This window comes from Oncorhynchus tshawytscha, linkage group LG13 (genome assembly GCF_018296145.1).
Source record: "Oncorhynchus tshawytscha isolate Ot180627B linkage group LG13, Otsh_v2.0, whole genome shotgun sequence".
Lineage (NCBI taxonomy): Eukaryota > Metazoa > Chordata > Actinopteri > Salmoniformes > Salmonidae > Oncorhynchus > Oncorhynchus tshawytscha.
This window is the reverse complement of record NC_056441.1, coordinates 76,118,406-76,134,470: the sequence shown is the minus strand read 5'-3', so window position 1 is coordinate 76,134,470 and position 16,065 is coordinate 76,118,406.

Sequence of the window (16,065 nt, the reverse complement as noted above, 5' to 3'; positions counted from 1 at the left end):
AGATGATGTAACTGAAACAACATACACACACACAACCCACCACAGTATAATATCGCCAAGACAACACACACACAGCCCATCAACAGTATAATATTGCCAAGACAACACACACAGCCCACCACATTATAATATCAACAAGACAACACACACACACACAGCCCACCACAGTATAATATCGCCAAGACAACACACACACAGCCCACCACAGTATAATATCACCAAGACAACACACACACACACACACAGCCCACCACAGTATAATACCACCAAGACAACACAACCCACCTCACCAGCAGGACAATGACTAATCAGCAATGTGAAAGGGCTGAACAACACATATCGCCTCAGACTCAAAGTTTTATCTGCCCTGTCAGTCTGAATAAGTCTCTGAATATGATATCATCTCTACTGCCTGCCTTCAAAATGAAAGATAGCAAAGTTGTTAGGGTTTCTGATTTTAGGAGAGAACTATTACATGTCATACTCTAGAGAGCATGCAGGAATTCAGGCAAGTCGAAGGTAGTCTGGCCAACCCAAACTTTGGGTGGTTTATATTGACACGGAGTCACCTAGGGCTGGTAGTACTTCACAAGCACAGCCAGAAAGGCTGAATGCAGCACTAAAACAGTACATTGAGGCATACAATCATATCAAACTTCTGAATGGTTATGATGGTTATGATGCTGGATTTCACCACCTGGCAGTTCTCAGAGTTTCTTTGATCCTCCACTAAATTGGGTACAAGCCTTGCTTTTCTATATATAATTATCCTATTTTAGATACAAGCCTTGCTTTTCTTATCTAATATCCAATTATCCTATTTTGTCACTTGCTTCGGTCAGTTGATTTCTTTTGTTGTGGTTTAATTGGTTTCCTTTCCCTTCCTCACCCTGCTTTTAACAACTCTGCCTGTCTCTGACTGAGTCTATTTCACTGTTTCTCTTACTGTGGAATAATTCAATTAGAGCCATCATTCCACTGTTCACAGATCCACCATTAGGGAACCACTCAATGATGTTTAAGTTGGCCATTTTCTCCCACAAACTACAATTAACAGAAAAGTCAGTTAAACATTGATTGACTATGTTGTTAATGTAAGAAGAGTCCCTGTAAGGCATTTGGCTTGACTAACTCTTTCCCAATGTCTGTTTTTCTGCAACTAACTTCAAACTAGCCTTTGTGGAAAAAGAGTAGAAGCATTATGTAACGGTCGTCGTATGAAGGAGAGGAGCGAAGCGCAGCGTGGTAAGTGTTCATCTTGATTTTTAATATGAATAGTGAACACTGAAACAAAAACAATAAAACGACAAACGAATAGTCCTGAACGGTGAAATAAAACACAGAACAGAAAATAAACACCCACGAAACACAAGTGGGAAAAGGCTACCTAAGTATGATTCTCAATCAGAGACAACTAACGACACCTGCCTCTGATTGAGAACCATACCAGGCCAAACGCAAACACAACATAGAAAACGGAACATAGACAACCCACCCAACTCACGCCCTGACCATACTAAAACAAAGACATAATAAAAGAACTAATGTCAGAACGTGACACATTACACATTTACATTTCAGTCATTTAGCAGACGCTCTTATCCAGAGCGACTTCTTAAAATCATAATCTATGAATACTGTATGTATAAACAACTTGTTTTCAAGAGCAGAACGGATATGCTTTCATGACCGTGAGCAGTTTATTTCAGAATGTATTCCCTTTCGTGTAGGTGCTACAAAGCACAGACATGTGGTAGCATTATCAGCATACACCAATTTCACTGTAAGCGAGACAAGTTGTGATGCATTCTATTCTCTGTGGAACCTGGCAATGAAAAATACCATTATAATATGTGCATGCCTGCAATGTAAATGTATTTCAATTAATGTCATGACTCATGCAGAGCCGAGGAGAATGCAGAGCTCGTTCTAATGTGAGGAAAAGATGGGGAAGACGAGGAGGGAAGGAGGAGGAGGGAGCAGGGAGGGCTGGTAGGGTGAGGGGGACACTTCATAGATACAGTTATGAGTCTGTGTGTCTAGATTAACTGGAAATAGTATACATTATAGTACTCATTGTGTCACTGTAAGGACAGGAAAGATCCCACTACAGTACCAATACATCTGGGTCAGTTTTACCTTACATACACATACGTCTGGATTTGCAATAACACACACACACACACACACACACACACACACACACACACACACACACACACACACACACACACACACACACACACACACACACACACACACACACACACACACACACACACACACACACACACACACAGACATATGCTGTGAAAGCACATTGTAAGTCACTCGCAATCGCTTGATCTGTCTTTATTCATCTCTTTCTACCTCTCCTACACTTGTGCCTCATCGCTCAGTCTTTTTATATCTTTGCCTTCTATCTCTAACTTTGTCTGGGACAATAGGACACTATCACTCTCCTCCACTCCTATAAATGAACCTTCACTCTTGACTCATTCTGTTTCACATTTGCAGTTGCTGTAGTACACACACCCAACAGATATAAAAGATGCAGGGTATACCGGATAACAGAAAGGAGAATACCTGTGCACTGTTAAGACCAAAGTTTCTATGTATCAACGGTTTGGCAAATGAGAAGAGACACGTGCTACGTACAGTACCAGTCAAAAGTTTGTATTTTATATTTTATACTATTCAAAGTAGCCACCCTTTGCCTTGATGACAGCTTTGCACACTCTTGGTATTCTCTCAACCAGGTTTCACCAGGAATGCTTTTCCAACAGTCTTGAAGGAGTTCCCACATATGCTGAGCGCTTGTTGGCTGCTTTTCCTTCACTCTGCGGTCCAACTCATCACAAACCATCTCAATTGGGTTGAGGTCGGGTGATTGTGGAGGCCAGGTCATCTGATGCAGCACTCCATCACTCTCAAACACTCCTTATTTTTCAAATAGCCCCTAGACAGCCTAGAGGTGTGTTTTGGGTCATTGTCCTGTTGAAATCAAATGATAGTCCCACTAAGTGCAAACCAGATAGGATGGCGTATCGCTGCAGAATGCTGTGCCTTGAATTCTAAATAAATCACTGACAGAGTCACCCGCAAATCACCCCTACACCATCACACCTCCTCCATGCTTCACGGTGGGAACCACACATGCAGAGATCATCTGTTCACCTACTCTGCGTCTCACAAAGACCAAAATAGATCCAACAATTTAGACTCATCAGACCAAATGACAGATTTCCACCGGTCTAATGTCCATTGCTCATGTTTCTTGGCCCAAGAAAGTCTCTACTTATTATTGGTGTCCTTCAGTATTGTTTTTTTTTTGCAGCACTTCGACCATGAAGGCCTCATTCATGCAGTCTCCTCTGAACAGTTCATTTTGAGATGTGTCTGTTACTTGAACTCTGTGAACCATTTACTTGGGCTGCAATTTCTGACGCTGGGACCTCGAAAGATCCTCTACAGCAGAGGTCTGGGTCTTCATTTCCTGTGGCAGTCCTCATGAGAGCCAGTTTCATCATAGCACTTTATGTTTTTTGCGACCGCACTTGAAGAAACTTTCAAAGTTCTTGAAATTTTCCAGATTTACTGACCTTCATGTCTTAAGGTAATGATGGACAGTCATTTCTCTTTGCTTTTTTGAGCTGTTCTTGCCATAATATGGACTTCGTATTTTACCAAATAGGGCTAACTTCTGTATACCACCCCTACCTTGTCACAACACAACTGATTGGCTCAAACGCATTAAGATGGAAAGAAATCCAACAAATTAATTTTTAACAAGGCACACCTGTTAATTGAAATGCATTCCAGGTGACTACCTCATGAAGCTGGTTGAGATAATGCCAAGAGTGTGCAAAGGGTGGCTACTTTGAAGAATCTCAAATATAAAATACATAATTTGTTTAACACTTTTTTTGGTTACTACATGATTCCATGTGTTATTTCATAGTTTTGATGTCTTCACTAATTATTCTGCATTGTAGAAAATAGTAAAAATAAAGAAAAACCCTGAAATTAGTAGCTGTGTTCAATCATTTGACTGGTACTGTACAACTATTACTGATGAATAACTGTGTTTTTCTTTCTTTCTGCTTGCATTTTGTATTTTTAAGTTTTTATTTTCTGTAATTTCTGTAATTCAGGGTTTGTCTGTAAAGAGCGACCTTGGTCTCAGCATGACTCCCTGAAAAAAGAAAGGTTACATTTTTTTATTTATTAACTGCAGTAGTATCTCTACAGAGTACTTATATCTCCTCTTACCGCACCCCATGACTTTTCACCTCCAGCTCCTCCCTCCTTCCCTACTTCCCTCCTCCCAGCTGAGTGATAATTACAGTAGGCCAAGGCCAAAGCGTTCAGGGCCAAAGCCCTTGGCCTCCCATCGACTCCTATGTTGAGAGCAGCTGCTCTGCCCTGGGTTGACCACAGAGGTGTGTCCGCTGTGGCTCACTTTCCTCACATTTACATTTGAGTCATTTAGCAGATGCTCTTATCCAGAACAACTTACAGTTAGTGCATTCATCTTAAGATAGCAAGGTGGGACAACCCCATATCACAGTCATAGTAAGTCAATTGTTCCTCAATAAGGTAGCTATCAGCAAAGTCAGAGCAAGAGGTAGGGTTTAAGATGTTTTTGGAAGAGGTACAGGGACTCTACTGTCCTTGTTTCAGAGTGAAGCTGGTTCCACCATTGGGGTTCCAGGACAGAGAAGAGCTTGAATTGGGCTGAGTGGGAGCTTCCCTCCCGTAGGGGTGGGAGGGCCAAGAGACCAGAGGTGGCAGAACGGAGTGCTCAGATTGGGGTGTAGGGTTTGAGCATAGCCTGAAGGTAGGGAGGCAGTTCCTGTTGCTGTTCTGTAGGCAAGTACCATGGTCTTGTTGTGGATGCAACCTTTGACTGGAATCCAGTGGAGTGTGCAGAACAGCGGGGGGACATGGGAGAATTTGGAAAGGTTGAATACCAGGTGGACTGCAGCATTCTAGATAAGTTGCAGGGGTTTGATGGCACAAGCGGGGAGCCAAGCAAACAGTGAGTGGGTTCTTTGCACTTTGGGAGGGGAACACAGTGGAGTTGTCAACCGTGATGGAAAGGTCTTGGAGCGGGCAGGCCTTCCCCGGAAAGAAGAGCATCTCTGTCAAGGTTGAGCTTGAGGTGGTGGGCTGACATCCAAGCTGAGATATCTGCCAGGCACGCAGAGTGCGTGTCGCAACCTGGGTGTCAGAAGAGGACAAGGACAAAAGTATTTGAGCGTCATTACAGTGATAGGAGAGACGATGTGAGGATATGACAGAGCCGAGTGACTTGGTGTATGGAGACAAGATGAGAGGGCTTATAACCAAGCCCTGTGGGACACCAGTAGTGAGAGTACGTGTTGCAGACACCAATCCTCTACACGTCACCTGATAGGAGCAGCCTGTCAGATAGAATGCAATCTGGAAAGGATGGAGAGGAGGATCTGTTGGTTCATGATGTTGAAGGCAGCGGAGAGATTCAGAAGGATTAGAACAGAGAAGAGAGGGTCAGCGTTGGCAGTGAGGACAGCCTCTGTGACACAGAGGAGAGAGAGTCGGCTCTGGCAGTGCAGAGAGCCTCCGTGACACAGAGGAGAGAGGGTCAGCGTTGGCAGTGAGGACAGCCTCCGTGACACAGAGGAGAGAGGGTCAGCGTTGGCAGTGAGGACAGCCTCCGTGACACAGAGGAGAGAGGGTCAGCGTTGGCAGTGAGGACAGCCTCCGTGACACAGAGGAGAGAGGGTCAGCGTTGGCAGTGAGGACAGCCTCCGTGACACAGAGGAGAGAGGGTCAGCGTTGGCAGTGAGGACAGCCTCTGTGACACAGAGGAGAGAGGGTCAGCGTTGGCAGTGAGGACAGCCTCCGTGACACAGAGGAGAGAGGGTCAGCGTTGGCAGTGTAGAGAGCCTCCATGACACAGAGAAGAGCGGTCTCATTTGAGTGACCCATCTTGAAGGCCGACTGGTTAGGGTCAAGAAGATCGTTGTACAAGAGATAACGAGAAAGTTGATCGGAGACAGGGTGCGCAAGTGTTTTGGAAAGTAAAGAAAGAAGGGATACCGGTCTGTAGTTTTTGACATCAGAAGGGTCGAGTGTTGATTTCTTGACGAGGGGAGCGACTCTGGCCATTTGGAAGTCAGAGGGGAAGGAGCCTGTGGTCAAGGATGAGTTGATGAGGGAAGTGAGAAGGTCTCCAGAAATGATCTGGAGAAGGGAGGAGGGGATGGGGGCGAGCGGGCAGGTTGTCGGGTGGCCGGACTTCACTGGTCACAGGATTTCATTTGTAGAGTGAAGGGAAAAAGAGACCAAGGCGTAGGGTAGTTGTGGGTGAGTGAATGAGGAGTGAATGTCATCAACCTTCTTTTCAAAGATGTTGACAATGGTGGACGATTAAGGAGGGAGGAGAAGGTGGAAAATAGTTTCCCAGGGTTAAAGGCAGAAGCTTGAAATTTAGAGCGAAGGAAAGTGGCTTTAGCAGCAGAAACATGGAGAGGGGGGAGTGAAAGGAGTTTAGTTTTCCTCCATTTTCGCTCAGTTGCCTGCAGCCCTGTTCTGTAAGCTCGCAATGAGTCACTCAGCGACGGAGATGGAGGGGAGGGCTGAGCCGACCCGGGAGGAAAGGGGACAGTGCGAGTCATAGGATGCGGAAAGGGAGGAGAGTAGGGGCGAAGAGGAAGAAACAGGAGATAGGAGGGAGAAGGAAAGGAGATGATAGGATAGAAGAGAAGAGAGTAGTGGGAGAGAGAGAGCGAAGACTGCAACAGTGCATGACCATCTGGGTAGCGGCTGAGTGGCTAGGGTTGGAGGAGAGACAGAAAAAGAAAATAATTAGAGACCTGGAGGGGGGTTGCAGTGAGATTAGTAGGCGAACAGCCTCTAGTAAAGACGAAGTCAAACGTAATTGCCCTGACCTTTAATCCTGGTTGATGTGTCACTGTCATCTGCAAGATATGAGCAGTCAGTTCATAACCTGGCCTCCCTAGTGGTGCAGTGGTCTAAGGCACTGCATTGCAATGCTAGAAGCGTCACTACCGACTCTGGTTCGTTCCCAGGCTGTGTCACAACTGGCCATGATCGAGAGTCCCATAGGGCGGCGCACAATTGGCCCAGAGTCATGAGAGTTTGTCTGGGGGGGGTAGGCTGTCATTGTAAATAAGAATTTGTTCTTAACTGACTTGCCTAGGTTATTTTTTAATATTTTTTAAAGCAGTTCACACACCAAGTATGTTACTGGGAAGACATGCAGCACTAGCTGGCCCTAGCTAGGAAAAAGACAGTACTTGACAACAACACATTAGGACAAAAATTATACTTATCACTCCTGGAGTGTCCCCCAGCTATAGAAGGAAGCACATACAGTGGGGCAAAAAAAGTATTTAGTCAGCCACCAATTGTGTAAGTTCTCCAACTTAACAAGATGAGAGAGGCCTGTAATTTCCATCATAGGTACACTTCAACTATGATAGGCAAAATAAGAAGAAAAAATCCAGAAAATCACAATGTAGGATTTTTTATGATTTTATTTGCAAATTATGGTGGAAAATAAGTATTTGGTCACCTACAAACAAGCAAGATTTCTGGCTTTCACAGACCTGTAACTTCTTCTTTAAGAGGCTCCTCTGTCCTCCACTCGTTATCTGTATTAATGGCACCTGTTTGAACTTCTTATCAGTATAAAAGACACCTGTCCACAACTTCAAACAGTCACACTCCAAACTCCACTATGGCCAAGACCAAAGAGCTGTCAAAGGACACAAAAAGGAAACAAAATTGTAGACCTGCACCAGGCTGATAATCTCCCTCGATCTGGGGCTCCACGCAAGATCTCACCCCGTGGGGTCGAAATGATCACAAGGACGGTGAGCAAAAATCCCAGAACCACACGGGGGGACCTAGTGAATGACCTCCAGAGAGCTGGGACCAAAGTAACAAAGCCTACCATCAGTAACACACTACGCCGCCAGGGACTCAAATCCTGCAGTGCCAGACGTGTCCCCCTGCTTAAGCCAGTACATGTCCAGGTCCGTCTGAAGTTTGCTAGAGAGCATTTGGATGATCCAGAAGAAGATTGGGAGAATGTCATATGGTCAGATGAAACCAAATTCGTCGTGTTTGGAGGACAAAGAATGCTGAGTTGCATCCAAAGAACACCATACCTACTGTGAAGCATGGGGGTGGAAACATCATGCTTTGGGGCTGTTTTTCTGCAAAGGGACCAGGACGACTGATCCGTGTAAAGGAAAGAATGAATGGGGCCATGTATTGTGAGATTTTGAGTGAAAACCTCCTTCCATCAGCAAGGGCATTGAAGATGAAACGTGGCTGGGTCTTTCAGCATGACAATGATCTCAAACACACCGCCCGGGCAACGAAGGAGTGGCTTCGTAAGAAGCATTTCAAGGTCCTGGAGTGGCCTAGCCAGTCTCCAGATCTCAACCCCATAGAAAATCTTTGAAGGGAGTTGAAAGTCTGTGTTGCCCAGCAACAGCCCCAAAACATCACTGCTCTAGAGGAGATCTGCATGGAGGAATGGGCCAAAATACCAGCAACAGTGTGTGAAAACCTTGTGAAGACTTACAGAAAACGTTTGACCTCTGTCATTGCCAACAAAGGGTATATAACAAAGTATTGAGATAAACTTTTGTTATTGACTAAATACTTATTTTCCACCATAATTTGCAAATAAATTCATTAAAAATCCCTACAATGTGATTTTCTGGATTTTTTTTCTCATTTTGTCTGTCAGTTGAAGTGTACCTATGATGAAAATTACAGGCCTCTCTCATCTTTTTAAGTGGGAGAACTTGCACAATTGGTGGCTGACTAAATACTTTTTTGCCCCACTGTATGAATGGTGTAACATAAAGGCATGGTGTGTGTGAGTGTGTTACTGGACCTCGGGAGGTCAGACTGAATGAGACGACCCTGATGACATGTCTGGGCTTTTCAGACAGATGTAACCAGACCCCAGGACCTAACCAGAACCCCTGGGACCTAACCAGACCCAGGACCTAACCAGACCCCAGGACCTAACCAGACCCCAGGACCTAACCAGACCCCAGGATCTAACCAGACCCCAGGAAGTAACCGGCTGACATGAAAAAGTGGAAGGAGCTACAGGACCGAGCTGTTAAACTGTTTTTATTACAATAAGACACAGGGAGGTCTGTTGAAGTGTTCGAGAATGCAGGGCTGTGAGGTGAGGGGAGGGAGAGAGAGGGTGAGAGAAAGTCTGAGCTGCAGTATTTTCACAGCCAACAGTGAGTTGAGTTGGCTCTCAAATGACTGCGGTCCATTATGCCAAACATCTATAAAAATTACACTCTGTAACAAACAGTCTTTTGGCGGCGATAACTAAAACTCTGGACATTACATGCCCTCTTCAGGCTAACCCTAGAAGCCCATTATAAAGGAAGTCATCTTCAGGATCCCCAGTGTCCATAGCGTCTACTCATCAGTCTTTCTCCCCTTATCCATGAACGTAGACCCAGAGGTCAGGTGGGGGTGAAGGGGTGATCCTCTCCCAGGCTGACCTGACAGTAGGCAGGGAGCGGGGACGTGCAGGGCAGGTGGATAAAAGCCTGCTGCTCTCCCGTTGGGGGTTCATGTCTCCATGCTCTTACTGAACTAACCACTGATGACAGGCGGCCCAGTATTACCTCCCACCTCTCCTCTCCCTTCCCCCTCTCCTCTCCCTGCCTCCCTCTCCCCCTCCTCTCCCTTCCTCCCCCTCCGCCTTCCCCCGTCATCCATCTCATGGATCATGTTAATAAATGATGCCCCCAGACAGCGTTTAATAGAGTGAAACACTGCCAGCCAGAACCATGGAGAAGGTGTCTCACCACTCTCCTTTCAAACCGCTCAGCAACATGCTAAATTAATAATGAGGAAACCGTTTAAGTCAATGAGCCACCTTTCCTGTCTTCTGCACCTGCAATGACAGCTAACAGCCCTGGGAGAGATGGCCACAGAGGTGGCCACAGAAGGAGAAACACAGTACGGCTGCTTAAGTAACATCTACATATGAAAGGTGCTTATCCAACCCTGACTGGTGTACTCAACTTGCTACTACGTCAACAAATTAACTTGCAAACCTTTTCCCCCCCCATCCTTTATATAATGGTCATTAAGCATAGTCCAGATGAGCTACAGGCACAAACAGTTGATGAGAGTAATTTTCTGTCCACCGTTACTGTAATCGGATGAGTTAGTGCTGGGCTGGAACAAAAACCTGCAGACCCTGTAGCTCCAATTGTGAACACACACACACACACACACACACACACACACACACACACACACACACACACACACACACACACACACACACACACACACACACACACAGGCTGGGGATGGCAAGCCACCAGTTTAATTTACTTGTGGTGGATCATCACTTTGCCCATACAGTAATGTGAAGGACACCATTGAGTCGTTTGATTGGCTGACTCGACACGGACAGGGAGGGAGTAAAAGGGTCAGGGTGTAGGTAGTGGAGTTTCTAGGACCGATCCCATGCTTGTTCGAAATAAAATCTAAATAAAATTCTGTTTTCTCAGGCCTTTAAATTTGTCTATAAACTCTGTCCTCTGTATTTGTTTTTAGGAGGCAGTACAGATGTGAGAAATTCCTCTAAGAAGCTTACCGTCCGCTTTCCTTTTGCATATAGCTAGGCTCCGTCTGGACCGGCGATAAGGCAGGGAGAGAGAGAGACTATTCATGTGGACACCGGCTTCTAATTCCACCCTCAATATAACACTCATTATGGGTTTATCTAGATGGGAAAGGAGTGTTTAAGACACTTTTACTGAGAGGGGAGGGAACTCAGTACCCGGAAAATACACTGCTGGGTTGATGATGAATAAACACTTGTTTTGTTTGTCTGGCAGAGAGAGAGACTCGGGCGAAACAAAAAGAGTCTCTCAGGTAATCACCTACGCCACAATGAATCTGCATGGAAAGTGGTAAGCACACTACTGCAATGCACATTAAACATGTGCAAATGTAGTTCAGGTTTTCAAAAGCAATCATCTCTCTGAATCAGCGTTTCCTCTTCAAGAGCTCTCTTCAAACAGACAGAAATGAAGCGTCAAAATGTGGCCAGGAAAACATTTTTCAATGAGAGCAGTTTGTGGATGAATATAATGCAATGGAGTCTGCAGAGATAATGCTATTGTCAAACAGAGAGAGTACGACTTTTGATAGAATACATCCTTAAATTGAAATCCGAGGAGTACTGCTCCAGCCCTTCGAGGGATGCAGTCCCTGTTGGTTTTAAGTTCCTCATGTTATTTCATTGATCAATCATTGTTACTGATAGGCCATAGATTTCACACACCTGTTCAAATTCTGTCTCATTCCATGTCAAGGTTGAAGAAGTTAGGAGTTTTCCACAAACCAGTACTCTGTGGCCCTTGAGAACCAGAGTCAAACAACCCTAGTACAGATCATTCGAATTGGCTACGATTTCTTCCTCTTCAATTCCCTTTCACTCCTTCAACATGACCTCTAACTGCACTCTATGGACATATCATGCATGCAACACATGCCATCACAGGCTTCACACAAAGAGCCCTCAAACCAACATGTTTAATATAATTTATATCCATATAATGAATCTGTGTGTTTCTAAGAAGAGAGAGGGAAAAACTCAAGGTTATTTGAGCTTAATCTAGGTGAACATAACGACGTGAGTTTATAAATATAATATGTGTAATGATGCTGGTGCTAATCTTAATCTCTTCTCCATAATTCATTCTAATTACATCACTTGTGAGTGCTTGTTTTATTTACGAGCAGAAATATGTGTATGTGATTAAACTTGTCAATATCCTGGCAGTGTGAGGGGATTGGAATAGGGAATGGAATGGGTACGGTATGGGGCGGCATTCCCACACCGATCTCACACCTGGAGCTGGGAAATAGGGACGTACAGATGTAGGAACTTAATGTGATCACCCTGTTGCAGGATACATTTTATGCAATGCAGGAAATTAAAAACGTGTGTATTTGTCACGAATCCCATTTCCTGAGTCTGTTTTTTGCCTGTGTTCTGTCCTGGAGTGTTTTTTCCGGAGTCCTGGAACGCACCCTGTCTGGTTGCCGGGCAATGTAGCCAGTTGGGAGTTCTGATTACCCACACCTGTATCCCATCAGCTATCTGCACACCTGGTCCTGATCATCATCTCTCCTCTTCATAAGCCCGGACCTGACATCCATTCCCTGCCGGATCGTTAGCCATGAACAGTATGTTGTGCCAGAGTATCAGCCTCAAGTTGGATAGAATTTGTTTTGTTGTTTTTTACGTATTGCTTGCCTTAAACTTACCTCCGTTTGTTCTGTCTTCAGTTACTCACCCGGATCATTTACCCCATTCCCGCCTGGTCGTCGGAGAATTCCGCTACCCCATTGGATCCACCTATTTACTCCCATCAACTCACCACCGCTGCCCGCTACGCCACCTGGATATATCTACCCATTCACATTCACTTGTAAATAAATACTCACCTTCTTCCTACTCTCCTTGTCCTGGTCTGCTTCTGGGTTCGATTTTGAAAGAACGTGACAGAACGATCCGGCCAAGGATGAACGCAGCGGACCTGGACTCCGTTTGCCATGCCATTACCCAGCAGGAGAAGATGTTGGGACAACACAACACGGCGCTACACGAGATAGCAGGTTCAATCCGGAACTTATCGGATCGATTAACGAGTATCCAGGATCAGCTCAGGTTGCCGGCGGATCATCCACCACCTGTTTCACCCATATCACCTGCCGATTCGGGAGCAGGTTCCTTCCATGAGCCCAAGGTTCCGACACCGGAGAAGTACGAGGGAGATCTGGGAGGATGCCGTTCATTTCTTTTACAGTGTGGGTTAGTTTTTGATCTGCAGCCCTACTCTTACGCCACAGATAAGGCTAGGATAGCTTTTGTTATTGAGCTGCTGTGTGGTAGAGCTCTGGAATGGGCTTCAGCTGTTTGGGAACGACGGGACACATGCATGACGTCATACCAGGGTTTCACGGCAGAGATGAGAAAGCTTTTTGACCATCCAGTCCGAGGTAAGGACGCAGCTAAACGTTTGTTCTCTCTTCGCCAAGGAGCTCGCAGTGTGGCAGACTTTGTGATAGAATTCAGGACATTGGCTGTGGAGAGTGGTTGGAATGAGGAATCACTACAAGCGGTTTTTTACCAGGGGTTGTCGGAGCAACTCAAGGACGAGCTGATCTCCTATCCAGAGCCTAGTGACCTAGATAGTTTGGTCACTTTATCTATTCGGGTAGATAATAGAGTCCGAGAGAGAAGCAGTGGGGCCAATCCAATCAATCAGCAACTCGGTTACCATTCGGTTCAGGAAGTGAACCAGAACGTATTGATCGTTATTTCCCACACGGGATTAGTGGAGGGGTCTTGCCACCAGATCCTGAACCAATGCAAGTGGGGCGACACGGGCTAACTAAGGAGGAGCGCCAATGTAGACGTGAGACCAACAGCTGTCTCTACTGTGGTAGCTCGGGACATTACATCTCCGCTTGTCCACAGCGGCCGTTAAACTGCCCGGCTCGCTAGTTTTGGGAGGAATTTTAGCGAGCCAGTTTCAACCTCTCAAGAATCCTGTCAGACCCCGTTTTCCTGTGACCCTTATGAATGTCCCTTCCTCCCCACGACCTTATGACTGTGCGATTAATCTGTTTCCTGGAGCCGCCTTTCCCAAGGGACGGTTATACAGTATCTCTCGATCTGAACGTGAGGCCTTGGAGACCTACATCAAGGAGTCTCTAGCTACAGGTCTCATTCGGCCCTCGTCATCACCTCTGGGAGCAGGATTTTTTTTGTGAGCAAGAAGGATGGCTCTCTTCGACCGTGTATTGATTATCGGGGTTTGAATGATATTACGGTCAAGAACAAGTATCCCCTGCCCTTGATGAGCTCGGCTTTCGATTCTTTACAGGGTGCTATGGTTTTTACGAAGCTTGATTTACGTAATGCTTATCATTTGGTTCGGATCAAAGAGGGGGACGAGTGGTTGACTGGGTTCAATACTCCGATGGGACATTTCGAGTACCAGGTGATGCCGTTTGGACTGACCAACGCTCCTGCTGTGTTCCAAAGTATGGTGAATGACGTTCTGAGAGATATGATTGGTATTTTTGTGTTCGTTTACCTGGATGATATCCTCATCTTCTCGAAGGAGCTTTCTAGCCACGTTCAGCATGTCAAGCAGGTCCTGCAGCGGTTATTGGAGAACCGTCTGTTCGTGAAGGCTGAGAAGTGCGATTTTCACGCCCACACGACGTCCTTCCTCGGGTACATCATCTCCAGGGGAGAGATCAAGATGGACCAAGAGAAGGTTCGGGCGGTTCGGGATTGGGTCCAGCCCGGTACGAGATTGCAGCTCCAGAGATTCCTGGGGTTTGCAAATTTTTATCGGAGGTTTATCCGTGATTACAGCCGGGTGGCCGCCCCTTTAACTGTACTGACGTCTTGCACCAGAAAGTTCTGTTGGTCTCCTGAGGCAGACCGAGCATTTCTAGATTTGAAGAGCCGATTCACCAACGCCCCGATTCTCTCTCAACCTGACACTTCCCATCAGTTCGTTGTGGAGGTGGATGCGTCTGATGTGGGGGTGGGCGCCATCCTGTCCCAGCGTAGCTCCACTGACGGTAAACTCCATCCCTGCGCCTTCTACTCTTGTCATCTTTCTCCAGCTGAAAGAAACTACGATGTGGGTAACCGGGAGCTTCTCGCTGTGAAGCTTGCCTTGGAGGAGTGGCGTCACTGGTTGGAGGGAGTGGACCAACCGTTGTGGTCTGGACTGACCACAAGAATCTGGCTTACGTGCAATCGGCTAAACGTCTGAACTCCCGTCAGGCCCGGTGGGCTTTGTTTTTTGGACGCTTCAATTTTTCCCTGACGTTCCGACCTGGGTCGAAGAACGGGAAGGCGGACGCCCTGTCCCGGATGTTCTCCAAGACGGAGGAGAGTGGGGCCAAGACTGAGACGATTCTTCCCCAGAACATTGTTGTGGGAGCCGTTACATGGAGGATTGAGGAGGAGGTGATGGCGGCCCCATGCCAGCAAGATAGCTTGTCACCCTGGTGTTGCTCGGACTATGGCGCTACTGCGCAGACGATTTTGGTGGCCTGCCATGGGAGAAGATACCCGGAGGTTTGTTGCCGCTTGTCCTGTTTGTGTGCAGAATAAGAGTACCAATCGGGCCAGCTCTGGGCTTCTTCACCCCCTACCTATTCCCCGGCGACCTTGGTCGCATCTGGCCCTGGATTTTGTCACGGGGTTGCCCTCTTCTGTTGGTAACACGGTTATTCTGACCATTGTGGATAGATTCAGCAAGTTTGCCCACTTTGTTCCCCTCTCCAAGCTGCCTTCTGCCACTGAGACGTCCGAGATCCTGATTAGGGAGGTGTTCAGGGTCCACGGGTTGCCCTGTGACATTGTTTCTGACCGTGGTCCTCAGTTTACCTCTGCTGTCTGGAAATCCTTCTGTTTGGCCATTGGAGCTACAGTCAGTCTCACATCTGGATTTCACCCCCAATCTAATGGTCAGGCGGAGAGAGCCAACCAGAAGATGGTCCACGCTGCGCTGTCTTGTTTCCTCTGATCCCACCTCTTGGTCCTCTCAATTACCCTGGGTCGAGTATGCTCATAATACTCTCCCTTCATCTGCCACTGGGATGTCTCCCTTCCAGTGCCTGTACGGTTACCAACCTCCCTTGTTTCCTTCTCAGGAGCGGGATCTCTCGGTTCCTTCTGTCCAGACCCACATTCGTCGTTGCCACCGCACCTGGCATCGGGCCAGGAAGGCCCTCCTTAAGGTTTCTGACCGGTATCAGATCCAGGCGAATCGTCGCCGTATTCCTGCCCCCGCTTATACCGTCGGAGATAGGGTTTGGTTGGCTACACGGGATCTTCCTCTACGGACTGAGTCGAGGAAACTGTCACCGAAGTTCATTGGTCCGTTTGTAGTGGAGAAGATCATTAATCCTGTTGTGGTCCGACTCAAGTTGCCTGCTACACTAAGA